Here is a 14,128-nt window from a genome sequence, read left to right on the forward strand (position 1 = left end):
GGAGTGGATTTTAGAGGTGATCCGGACATGGTTCTTCCACCGGGAGAACAATGGGATGACAGAGGTACTTTATTTTCACAAGTTTTCTAATTATGTATTTTTTTTATTTTTCATATATATCGTCTCAAAACTAACAGTAAAATTTTCAAAATGCAGATGTTGGTCCACAGCGTCCAGCCAACCTCCGGCCTTTTGATAGACTACATCCAGCTGCACCGGTACCGGCCCCACAGGACGCGGCTGCAGAAGTACTAGCTGAGTTGGAGCATGATCTAGAGCGTCTCACGGCAGATATACCTGAGACTACTATGGACGACATTCCTCAGGCTTCAGCGCTTCGTAGTCGCGGTCCCTGGACCGTTTAGGAGATTTTTGCGTAAGGTAGCCCGCGCAGTGGTGTCATACAGAGAGCACCACCAGTGATTGACTAGTCACTTTTGTAGTCACATGTGACATTTTGACTTTTTGTACTATCATTTTGCCGATCATAAGGTGTTTTTCAACCTATGATCGAAGACGATGTATATTTTTTGACACACTTCTATCTATATATATATCACTATTACCGGCTTATCTTGTTTAACATATGTGATGAAATGTTTTTAAATTTACTTGCATGATTATCGTAAATGTCTGTCCAACATTCGAGAAGCAATTGCATCTGCTAATGTATTCAAAGACCTTGGAATATGTTGATATTCAATGTAATCAAATTCACGTTCCAAGAGACGCACTCTCAAAAACAACCTTAATAACACAGGATTTCTAATGGCATAAACTCTATTAAGCTGTAATACAACAAGTTCAGAATCTAACCTCACTATCAAACGTCGAATTCCAAATGAAATAGATTCGGATAATAATTCAACCACTGCACTGTATTCTGCAATGTTGTTCGTTGTTTGACCGAGGCTTACCCCATGCATAGAAACTAACTCGTCAGAGGGCGAATAGATAACCCAAGCTGCGGAAGATATTTTGTGTACTACGACAAGCACCATCAGCAAATCCAATGTATGTTTGGAGAGGCGTCGACATCTGCAATATCAAGAGTAAAACCAAGATAAGCCAGAATAACGACGAAAAACACACTCTCTAAGCTAAGCACACTGACTAAACTAACAAACACGCTAGCTAGAAAGAAAATCTAACCTATCTAAAAATTTCTCCATACCCATCATTTAAGCATAATACCTCTTTAGGTAAAGTCCATTTCTGGGTTTACCCAAAGAGTCCCCATCAAAATCAACTAGCTCATAAGCCCCTTTTGCTAGCTTTCGCTTTACAATGTAGGGTCCATGCCACATGGGAACGAATTTTCCGGCACCTAGCTTATCGTTAGCTTGATCATATAATAGTACTAGGTCTCCTTCCGAAAAACTTCGAGGGGTTACATTTCTATCATACTGAGCTTTCATTCGTTTCGCGTGAGTCTCGATTGCCAATGTAGCGTCACGTCGAGTCTCATCTAATTTAGCCAAGTACAATAAACGTTTCTCCTCTTCGGAAGTAGCTGGAAGTAATTCGACAGCCATTTGAAGTGATGGGATTTCGCATTCAATGGGTAACACAGCTTCCAAGCCATAAACTAGCTGGAAAGGAGTGAACCCTGTTGAATTTTTCACTGAGGTTCGGTATGCCCATAGCGCTGAAAATAACATGTTGTGCCAATTCGACCGATGAACACCAATGGTTCGTCGGATCATGATAACTAGAACTTTGTTGATAGACTCAACCAAACCGTTGGCTTGCGGATAATAAGGAGTAGAGCTATCGTGGCGCAAACCAAGCTGGCTTGTAAGCTCAGTCATCATGATGTTTCGAAAATGGCTCCCATGGTCAGTAATGATTGCTTGTGGGACACCAAACCTAGTTATGATATGATTGAATACGAAAACTGCAGCTGTTTTGCCGCTTGCGTCGAATGTAGGCATCGCCTCGGCCCACTTAGTAAAATAATCAACCGCAAGGATGATATACGCATGCCCCCCGGCCGAGTGAGGGTTACAAGTAATAAAGTCGATACCCCATTTGGCGAATGGACCAGCGGCAATTATAGGGTGGAGAGGAGCAGGTGGAGCGCGCATCTTGCGATCAAACACTTGACAGTTGTGGCATTTCCTGACGGCAATGATACAATCCTTAAACATAGACGGCCAGAAATAGCCAGCGCGCAACACCTTCTGAGCTGTGGCATACCCAGACATATGACCGCCACATGCTCCAGAGTGACAATCATTCAAAACTCTCTCAGCCTCTTCGTGAGTTAAACAACGTCGAAAAACTAAGTCTGCCCCCCGGCGATAAAGTGTATCTCCAATAATTTTGTATGGCTGGGATTGAAACCGAATTTTTCGACGTTCCGCTTTGGAAGCTTCAGGCCGAAAGGTTTGGGTTTGGAGATAGATGATTATATCCCCGTACCACGGATCTACAGTACTGATAAGAAACAAAGATTCGTCCGCAATGGACTCTTCTGCCACAGTCTCTGTGTCAGCACTCGGGAAATCACACATCAATTCCGCAAAAACTAAGGATTTCTTAGACTTGGACTTCTCGAACTCCAAGTCGAACTCTTGCAGGATAACGATCCATTTAGAGTACTTGCCCCCTAGCAATTGTTTTGTCAAAATATAAATCATAGGGTTGCAATCCGAAATAACTGTAGTTTTACGGAGAAGAATGTAGTGACGAAAACGCTGGACAGCTTGAACGGCTGCCAGGGCCAATTTCTCCACATGCGAATATTTTAGCTCAGTGGGATTCAAGGTCCTACTAAGATAATATATCACATGCTCCGCTCCGAATTCATCTTCTTGAACTAACACCATTCCAATGGTGGAATGCGAAGCTGCGAGGTATAAGAAGTAGTCCTGGTTGTAGTTGGGAGGATGCAACAACGGTGCATGGGTCAACGCGTGTTTAAGTGCATCAAAAGATTGTTGGGCAATCTCGTCCCAAAAGAATTGTGCGTTCTGTTTCAACAACCGTGTAAAACCTTTAGTGACCTCGGCGTAGTTTGGGATGAATCGGCGTAAAAAGTTCGCTTTCCCTTGCAAACTTTGGAGTTGGCGCAAACTCGAAGGAGGAGGCAATTTGATGATAGCCTCGACTTTCGAGGGATCGACGCGAATGCCGGCTTTTGAAACAACAAATCCCAGCAATCGACCTGTTTCTATACAGAAAACACACTTGTGGGGATTCAACCGAATTCGATAATGCCTACACCTCATAAAGATTGCTCGTAGGTGGACAAGGTGATCAGCTCGATGTAAAGAATGAGCAGGCAAATCATCGAGATAGGGTTGCACAATGTGCTTGATGTCATGAAATGCATAAGACATCGCCCGTTGAAAAGTAGCCCCGGCATTCTTAAGCCCAAAAGGTAATTTGCAATAAGCAAATGTCCCCCATGGACAAATGAATGCCGTTTTTGGTTGGTCGGCAGGTAGAATATTGATTTGATTATAGCCCGAAAAACCATCCATGAAGGAAAACATTTCACTTCCGGCACAATCATCAATAATTTGATCGATATAAGGCGTAGGATAGTTGTCTTTTGGACAAGCTCGATTTATATCCCTATAGTCGATACAGATTCTTATTGTTCCTTGTTTCTTGTTGACCGAAACAATATTCGATACCCAATCCGTTAACGGGATCGGATAAATGAAACCTGCTTTCAACAGCTTTTCGACTTCTGCTTTAATCGCAGCCGCTTTTCGAGGGTGAATCTGACGCAACCGTTGCCGGACGGGTTTAGCATCCGGGTAGGTCTTTATTTCATGAACAACAATGGCAGGATCGATTCCCGGCATTTCCTCGTAAGACCAGGCAAACACATCGCGGAATTCTTGGAATAGGGCCTTGTAAGTTTGGATTTCTTCTTCAGTACATGCGGCACCTATATGAATGTTCTCCTCAATTCCGGGCTTCACTGAAATATCAATGGGAATAGTACGAGAAATATTCCCTAAATTCAACTCTGAATCAGAATGTTTCGTTGGATCCTGAGCGTCTTTGACATATTCAGCGGTAAAGATAGATGAAAAATCATTTTCAAATGCATCATCCTTAGGTAAAAACGAAGATCTGTGATGGAGATCCTCCCATGGTAGATCATCTACACTTAGGATTTCGCGAAGTTGTTCGTCAGATGACACGACTTCGGGAAACGCTATCCGTTCTAAGGTTGAGGTGAAAAGTGATTCTTCACTGACCACATTCATTTGGTCGATTTCGGTTGAATGCGAGTCGGTAAAAGACATGACAGCTTCATAAGCAATTTCATATGGACTCAAAGGCATAGCATCACCGAATGAGTCTATCTCAGAGTCAGATGGGACAATCCAAGGATCATCATAAATAATGTTTTCTGATGTAATCATATGAATTGTTGCAAATGAAGGGTCTACGTTGAGTGGAGGGAGAGGAAAAGTTCCCAGTAAACCGGAATCCTTAACTAAACCTACACCAACGTCCCTATAAGGGATTGTCGTCTTACCGACATGCTGGATACTCTCTGAAGAGGCTGGGTCGGATGAAAAGTATGTCAGCTGATCAATAGTCACGATCTTACCGTTATGTGGAAACTTAATTACTCTGAAGACCGATGAAACGACCGCTGTCATAGCATATGACCAACTTCGACCCAAAAGAAGGTTGTAGTCTAGAGGGGCATCAACCACTTCCACATCCAGACTAACGGTTTTACCTTCTACCCCTATAGGCAATTCTTGTAGAATACCAAACGGACGGAACCCACGGCCATCAAAGGCCTTAAGGATGGTGGGGGATTGGTTCAACGAAGGAGAACCAAGGGATCTCCAACATTGAATCGACATAATACACGTAGAAGCTCCCTCATCAATCACAGTCCGATGAATAGGCCTGTTTTTGACTATCACTGGAATTTGGAAAGCCATTTGATGGGGGAGACGCGGTGTACTATTTTCTAGATCGAAGATCATTAGTTCGGGTCCTGAACATCAACAGCTCCGATAGCCGACAAAAGCAATTTTCGTTGTGCTGGGCATGATTGCAGCACTTCTAACGCCGACATTGCTGAGGGTGAAACAGCTAAGTCCTCAACAATGTTGTAATTCTGGGCTGCTCTCGCATGTGGATTGAAAGCAGACCTTCGAAGTACACCCTTGGCGGGCGGCTTAATCACTAAGTCTGGGTTAGGTTTTTCGATCTGTAGTGGATCGGAACCAGGAGCTGAGGTTGATGGGTTAGAGTGAGAAGATTCTGCTTCCTTACCATCAACAGGATTCTTACTACCATAATCTTGCGATCGAGTCGCAATCCTCACATGAGACATCATCAAAATGGGTTCTTCACTGGCATTCGAAGAAGAACCTATCATCTTATTCTCCTGCTCCGGAAATGGATTCTTTAACACAGCAGGAGTGGGAGAACCTTTGACTATTTTCACAACCTCGGCCCGATGAGGGCAATCTCTCGTAAAATGATCCTCTTCACAAATAAGACAAGGATATCGAGGTTTGCGCTTTTCGTCATTGGTTTCCGACTTTTCTGTTTTCTCCTTCGGAGCCTTGTCTGCTTTAGCCTTCTTCTTTCCTTTCTTCTTTCCACCGTTTTTTGATTTGGCCGTAGATGACTCTACAGCGTGAATATCGGCGGTAAGTTCAGGAGGAGAAGACTCTCCTGTCGGAGAATCAGGCAAAGTGATAATTGGAGTATTTGAAGCCTTGGAAGACTTCTTCTTGCTCTTCGTAGTCACGATACCAATCATACCATCAGCGGCATGAGATCCCGAAGGAGCAGCAGCGATTTGATTCGACTTTGGAAGATCCGGAATCTTCTCGTGTAATGTACCCGACTGAGTGTAAACTAAGTCAAGGTATTGTGCCTGAGCAATGACTTGCTCCTCAGTAACTACTCCGGCCTTAGCTACATCTTCAGTAATCTTCGGTAATAATGATTTGACAAACCATTCAGCTAAGATTTGGTCCGGGATAAAAACTTTCACTAACCTCCTACGACGTCTCCACTCATGAATGTGATCAGAAATATACGTGGACGTCGATTGTTTTAGTGAAGTTAATAACTCCGTGCCATTATCGTATCTGACCGGCAACTGAAAGTGAGTTAAGAACGAGGTAGCTAACTGGCTAAAGTTGTAAAAAGAGGCCCGTGGTAACTCAATGTACCACTTGGCCGCGAGACCAATGAGTGTACGTTGAAAAAGACGTAAGCGGATGGAATCATCTGAGATAGAATTCGAAGCACACCAGAGGTGGTAAGTCATCACGTGATTGGACGGATCCTCTCCAGACTTACCTTCGAACTTGGGTATATCACTGGGCAACTTATTTGGCATTGGCGGCCAGAACGGAAGATATTGAATTGGATCGTTCGTTAGGCGCGTCAAGTCTGGTAAATCTAAAGTTGCGATAAACGGTAACTGCCGGTTAGGATCTCTAAAACTCTGGGTCACAATACCAGCCCCAGGAGGAGGATATCCAGGATAACTAGGAACAGGAGTCGCATTTGGGATATTATATCCTCCTGGAAAACCAGGATTAACCGGACCGTACTGGGGTTGTTGAGGTTGTTGATAAGTGTACCCAGGATACGGTTGATACTGGTAAACCGGTTGTTGGACAGCTTGCCCATGTTGGTACTGTCCCTGGTACGGAGGTTGAACAAATTGAGGTTGAGTAGTAACAACCGTACTTATACCAGGCTGACCTATAGGCATCTGGACCGTGGTTTGAATCGTAGATCCAGACAACGGTAAAGATGTCTGAGGTGTGGTAACAGGGACAGTAGAAACTGGAGCCGTCGATACTCCAGAAGTAAGTATGGTAGATGTAGCGGTAGTTGCAGCCGTTTGAGATGGAGTACTAGGTGCAATTGGCGGCTGAGTAACTACCGAAGTTACAGAAGTTTGAACATTTGGCTGGACAGGTTGCGGTTGCTGGGTTGGACCAGAAACTACGGGTTGTCCAGCTTGAGGAACCATCTGTATACTTGGCTGCAACACCTGTTGACCCTGTGATGGATCCCACACTAACATTCCAGGGTATTGACCCGTAACAGGTTGAGGATACTGAGATCCATAACCGGATTGAGGGTAGGATTGATAATTGTAAGGTGCAGTTCCCATACTTGGAACATATGACTGACCTTGAGGCGGTTGATAACCTTGACTCGAGTATTGACCTTGAGGTTGATAACCTTGAGGTAAATACTGATACTGGGGTTGACCTTGACCTTGAGGTTGGTACCCTTGAGGTTGATAACTTTGGGGTTGATACCCTTGAGGTTGCCATCCTTGAGGTTGCCATCCTTGAGGTTGATATTGATACTGAGGTTGACCCTGGGGTACATATTGAGGCTGGGGTTGACCTTGAGGTGCGTATTGCACCATAGGTGCATACTGACTTTGAGGTTGCCCCCCAGACACGATTTGTGTACCTTGAGGTTGCCCCCCAGGCGTTAACTGCGGTTGCCCCCCAGGCGGTAATTGGCCACCTTGAGGTTGAGAAACGGGAACTGAACCTGACATCATGTAAATGTCTCCTACACCCAATGGTACATTACCACTGTTTCCAATTAATAACCCACGATCAACGGGTTGAGGAGATGCTCCCGCAAAGGTACCAGAAAGAGATTGATACCCAGTGGGAACAAAGGACCGCCATGTAAGAAAGATTCAGGACTTTGAGTAAACACGGACGACTGACCAGACATATTTACAGGAGTATAAATACCTCTAGGTGGAAAAGGAGTACGAGGTGGAGAAAAACCTACCCCTGAGTTGTCCAAATAATTGGTTAACGAAAGGTACCAAGTAGTACTTCTAGGAGGACTGTAAAAGATGGATTCACGCTCCCTTAGATCAATAGTAAGTTGACCTTCAAGGTTAGAGACACCTATATCCTCCTCTGGAGCAAGTTCTTCTATAGCAATCAAACCAGTAGGAAGATTTTCGGTGATAATTCTTTCTATTCTCGGTGAATCTGGAACACTAGAAGTTGGAGTAACAGGTTTAGATATTTCTGGTTCTTCGCCTGTATCACTAGCAGACGAAAAATTACCGACAAGCTCCGAAACTGAAACAGCTTCGGGATTATAACCTGTCTCTAAACTTTGGTAATCTGGATGGACTACCAAGGAAGATTCTCCTTCTTCAGGTGAACCTACTCTACTGTCACTAGGAGGAGTTACAAGGACCTTTAACCCTTCGTACTGACCCGGAATGTCTTCAGGAGATTCACCCCGCGATTTACAGAGTTTTCTTAACAAATCTATTCCGGTAACAATCTCAGGAGACTTGCCCCGAAGTCGACGGGACTGTCTCGGTAATTCCGCCACAATTAAAGATTTTTAACTACAACACACGAAAACAAAGTAAAAATTTCAAATCAAACCACCTAAAGTCTTCTAAAGAAGCAAACAAATTTGAAGCACACGCCTAAAGAATCTAGAGCGTCAAACCAAACACAAACAGTAGTCTTCCGGACCAAAAGCGCTAGTTGGTGATGAAGTCCAACCTCGCTGGATTCAGTACAGAAATGGCGGGTGGAACAGTTACCCCGACAACCTGCTTAATGAATAGACCGACACAAGTTCCTCGACTTTAACCATCTCGAAGTGAAGTGAACCCCCCGGAAAATCCAAGTGAGTATAACCGACGTCTGCTCCAGGTACAGTGGGACCTTCCCTCCACCGTCACCTCGGTAGAACCCTAAAGATTATGGTCACTAAAGTTACCAATCACAACAATTACACCTGGGGGAACAGTCTAAACTCCGACAGCACGCAAGGGCAGAGTAACAAGCTCAATCCCCTTACTGGCTCCTTGACAGTAATCCAAGGTTTACCGATAAGTGACCCCTGGCTCCTCGACAATGGTCAATCCGAGGTTTACCGTTTGTAATACGTACTGTCTGGCGTCATTCCCAACGAGGGGGGAATGATCCCCTCACTGGTTCGGACACGAGCTCGTGCTTCTCCTTTAAGAGGAGCTTTCCCAGAGTGCAATTGAAACAATTGGATTTATTCTACTCAAGATAAACTATCTGTTTGGTTTTGTAGTCTTGGAGAGTTAAGTATTCACCTACTCCAAGACCCTAGCCTAAGCTATGTTGGTGTTTCAGAGCCCTAGAAAAATAAAAATTACTAGATTGATTTTAATTTAAGCGTTACTTTTAAGGTTGTTTCTTAAGTCAAAAGGTGATGGAAGTGAAACCAGTGGTGTGTTGACTCGACTCGAAACCACTACAAAATGCACCTAGGATGATTTACCCACTACTTTACTTTTTCGATGAATTGCTTAACTAAAAAGTTGAGAGAATGCAATTTTATAAAAGCAACTTCTTAATTAAAGACAATCAAAGAAACAATTCATTTGTCTTTTCCAAGCATAAAAACATGACCGCTCTTTACTTGCACGAAAAAACTCTTTTTCTTCCAAACTTTAAATGCTACTTGAAACAAAACTTTTAAAGGAGATGTTTTTGTATTTTTCTTATTTAACGAAAAACATAAATCTATTTTAATAAAAATCAATTGCAAACTATGAAATCTATGAAAATTCACTCAAAAAAAAACAAATCAAAAGGAAATTACCCTAATTAACCTAATGAGGCAAAGCCAACAATGATTATTCTAAGGTGTTTTACTTGATCACAATCAAATCAAGGACTAGCTTATTGCAGAACCAAAAACTAGTCAAAACAAAACTCTAATCTTTTTGTTCTTTTGTAAAATGGAAATCAACACTTTATAAACAAGTAATTCGAAATTTGACCCAAAAGACAACTTAAATGGCAAGCTGCTCACACAAGGAGACTTTACGACAGGCCCGACTTCTAAGAAGGCTGACAAACCAGAGAGATCTAAGGCTGGACAACTTCCTACCGTCAAAGTCACTACAGGACCTATTCAAAAATCAAACCCTAGGCCTAAACTTCGTTGAAATCCACTAAAACACTCAAAGCTCACAAAACAAGTTCAGGTGAAAATTTTTGACAGGGTACTAAAGGATCTGGGCAGAAAACACTAAGAAAAAACAAAATCTAAAAGCAATTAAAGCAAAAATGGAGTTTTCCTAAATTTTTACAGGAAGACGCAGGCAACCCGTTAGAACAGGCGCGGGCCCACTCTGTGCAAATGGCAACAGCGCGTCCAAAGACGCACTGTGCAGTACTCAGAGGGTGCGTCCTTCTGGAAAAGTTAAGAAAAACCAAATCTAACTAAATCTAAAGCTAAGCCACCCAAATACTAATTCTCACAGTCAAAAACCAGAAAATAAAAATGATTTTCTCAGAGCAAAGTTCACACAAAGGAAAAGACTTTCACATTAATGGCTTCCCCAGTGGAGTCGCCAATTTGTCGTGGCGGAAAAAGTCGTTTGTGCGGACACAACTGACCTCCCTAGGAGTCTAAACTCTCTAGCGACAAACAAGACAAAATGGAGCAATCTTTCTCTAAATACATCTTTTAAAACATGAAAACTACAAGTGTTTAGGCTTACCTTATTCCAAAACGCTGTTGTTGTAGTCCGTCCTTGCCGATCCGGATGAGCTCCTCCTTCACATCAATTCCTGCAACCACAAACAATCAAACAATTACCAAGCACTTGCATCTCATATAATAAAACATATATTCAACATGCAGACCAAGGAACACATGAAATAACTCATTAACACAAGCTATTGAGAAAAATGAACCAGTTTGTATTAATAACGAAACAAAGAAACTCTTACAACCTGGCCTTGGTGTTGTGCAAGTTCCTCCCAGGGTCCATCAAGGGTTTTCCTCTACTTTGACAAAGCTCACCCACTTCCAAGTAGAATCAAGCAAAGACAATCTCTCCTCACAAGGTTCTAAATGGGAGTCCTAATTCCTGCAGCATTTACCCAAAGAAAATGTATAGCTTCAACCTCCCCTCCCTCTGGCTCAATGCCTTTATTTATAGTGCTGTAAAGAGGTTATTCAGGTCCACCATCAATGGGATAATCCCCCTCTTTGGGTGGGATAGCTCCCTTATTGATGGGATAAGTTCCTCATTAATAGGGATACATGAACCAACTGGAGGCGCATCCATTTCATCAAACCGACCTCTAGAAAGTTCTAGAAGTAACCACAAGTAACTTTTTTAAGATGAAACTTGCGCATTTTGCCTTTTACAGAAGGACGCACCTGTCCCTTAACATACAGAGCGTCCTAGGACGCAGCTTTTGTGAACATTGTGAGCGTCCCCGCAGGTAAGACTTGTGAGAACCTGCGTCCCCAGAGATAAACACATTTTTTACAAGACTTTCTCTCTTCTTTGAGTTTGAGATGGATAGCAGAGGCATAAGACTTGCCTAAGAGGGTAGCATGACTGTTGATTGAGCCATACTAACTGTAAATATTCATGGTGACATTTTTTAGTGTAACAAGCTCCAATCGCATTCTTTAGCTCGAACTTACAAGGTGTTGAACTCAATTACTCAGACGTGGAGAAACAGGCTTATGCTGTTTTCAAAGCAATCAAATATTTCAGACCTTTCTTACTTAAAGCCCATACCAAAGTCGTAGTACTGTTTCCAGCGGTAAGAAACCTTTTGGTACAGAAGGATGTGGGCGAAAAGAGAGCAAATTGGATTACCGCTCTACAAGAATACGATCTTGAGATCAAACCAGCAAACATCGTAAGGGGTCAAGGCTTCTGCAAGATGTTAGCTGGAGCATCGCAAATTCCTGAGAACTCATCTGAAGAGGTACACACGTATGAGGAACTCCACAATGGACCAGCAGGTGGACACTATGCTGGAGAGACTACTGCGCATAAGATCTTACGTGCAGGATATTATTGGCCCACGCTGTTCAAAGACTCATACAATTACATAAGGAAATGCCAAATCTGCCAGACTGCTGCGGGGAAACAAAGGAAATCATCCATGCCACTACAGCCGGTCAACATCGAGCAACCATTCAACCAATGGGGCTTGGACATAATAGGTGAGATCGTTCCTCATTCTTCTAAGCAGCATAGGTATATCCTCACGGCAACAGATTATTTTACTAAATGGGTAGAAGCAGTTCCTCTCAAGACAGTTAATTCTGAAAACATTATTGAATTCATAGATCAATTTATCATCACTAGGTTTGGATTGCCAACGGCCTTAATGTTTGACAATGCATCATACTTTTCTGGAAATGCAATGACTGAGTTTGCATTAAAAAGAGGGTTCAAATTGAAATATTCTGCTAATTACTATCCGCAAGGTAATGGGTTGGCTGAATCAACAAACAAAAACCTAATCAGGATTATCAAAAGAACAGTCGACCAAAACCAAAAGAATTGGCACAAAGTGCTGGTAAATGCTTTATGGGCAGATAGAATCACGAAGAAAGCTTCAATCGGCACTTCTCCCTTTAATTTAGTTTATGGGAAAGAAGTGGTTCTTCCAACTCACTTAGTCATTCCCTCTTTGTCTTTAGTACAACACATCGATGAGGTATCTACTTCCTCTTTACAATTAAGACAAATGGAAATAATAAAACTAGAAGAACGCCGAGAACAAGCTAAGAAAACCCATGCTCACCACCAAGCGCTAATAAAATCCTCTTTTGACTCAGCCATCATAACCAGAAAGAACTTTCAGATGGGAGATTTAGTTTTGAAATGGGATAAGGCTCATGAAGAAAAGGGCAAACATACGAAATTTCAGAAGCTGTGGCTTGGTCCTTTTCAGATTGTAGAAGTCATAGGCCCATCGACGTTTGTGTTGCAGGATTTGGCAGGTAGAAGATATTCTTTGCCTGTGAATGGACAAATTCTTAAAATGTATTTTCCATAGAAGATCACTCTTCTATTTTTGTAGGATAGTTTTAGTTTCTTTTTTTTTTTTCTTTTTTTTTTCTCTTTCTTATAAATAAAACCGGTTGTAAATGATCATTGAATAAGATTCATGAAAGAGCACACTAACTCTCTATCAGATTTTGATTTCACTTGTACAAATAGCAAAACTTTTCGAAAAATCTGATTTTTATTATTGACAAATAGAGTCAACTTTAGCCTGAATAATGATATTAGTTTCAACCTTTCAAAAGACTTTGATGAAATCAACCTTTGGTTAAAAATTGTTTTATCCCATCACAATGAAAGGTATCATCAATAATAAAATAAATATTCTCTGCAAAGCTGTTATTTTCAAAACTCTATTATTGTCATCCAGAGCTTTCTTAAGGAAAAAGAATGACTTCCTCCCTGCCAAAGGAAACCGCAGCATTCAGAGAAACAATCCGAGAAAGCACTATATCTCAAAGAATAAGAGGTCTCATCACGAGCCGGCTTATCATGATCACAGATATTATAACTTGCTGACTTTGCCAATACTGTCTATCAAAACAGGGCAACGACTCAAGATTGTTGCAATCAAAAGACAAGGGGTCTCATCATGAGCTAGCTTGTTCAGCAAAAGTGTAAATCAAGTGAATGACTGTGTCATAATTTGGCCACCAAACCAAGACATTGTTCTTTAGAGAGTAAAAAAGGAAAAAGTGCCAAAAAGGATTTTTCTCTGAAATGTTGTAAATAACCTCAAGCAGGAAAAAGGATCATTGTTGGATAACATGGTAACCCTGTCGAGGCTATGGACGCTTGCGGGCAGCAGAGGCTCTACCTACGACAAATGAGCATATTTTAAAGCCAACACGCAGAGAAGACCTTATTTTATCTTTTAAAAAGGACCGAGTAATGTCTGGTATGAATGCAAGAACTAAGCCTAGGGAAGCAGACAATTGGAATAAAAGAAGGGTTGAAACAAAGTATCATTGACAGGATGAGGGGTAATCTACTCTATCTGTCCATAACAAAATTTAGACATATGAAAACTTTTCTGTTTCGGAAGTGGAAATGTCAATAGAAAAGAAGAGATAACTGGTTCTTCACAGTGAATTGCCATTGTTGTGGTCACCAACAACCCCCCTCTTTGATTAATATTAGCAATAATATCAAACAAAGGGGGACCCTTAACAAAAATCTCAAAAATAGTTTTATCCAAATTTTTGTATTTAACTCCCTAAAAGCTACATCGCAGAGAGAGAGTGAAGAGTTTTCCTATGCGCGTAAATAAGCTGCAAATAAGCGATGCGAAATTCA

This window comes from Pinus tabuliformis, chromosome 1_1 (genome assembly GCF_031772625.1).
Source record: "Pinus tabuliformis cultivar Carrire ecotype Pingquan chromosome 1_1, CPIR1, whole genome shotgun sequence".
Classification (NCBI taxonomy): Eukaryota; Viridiplantae; Streptophyta; class Pinopsida; order Pinales; family Pinaceae; genus Pinus; species Pinus tabuliformis.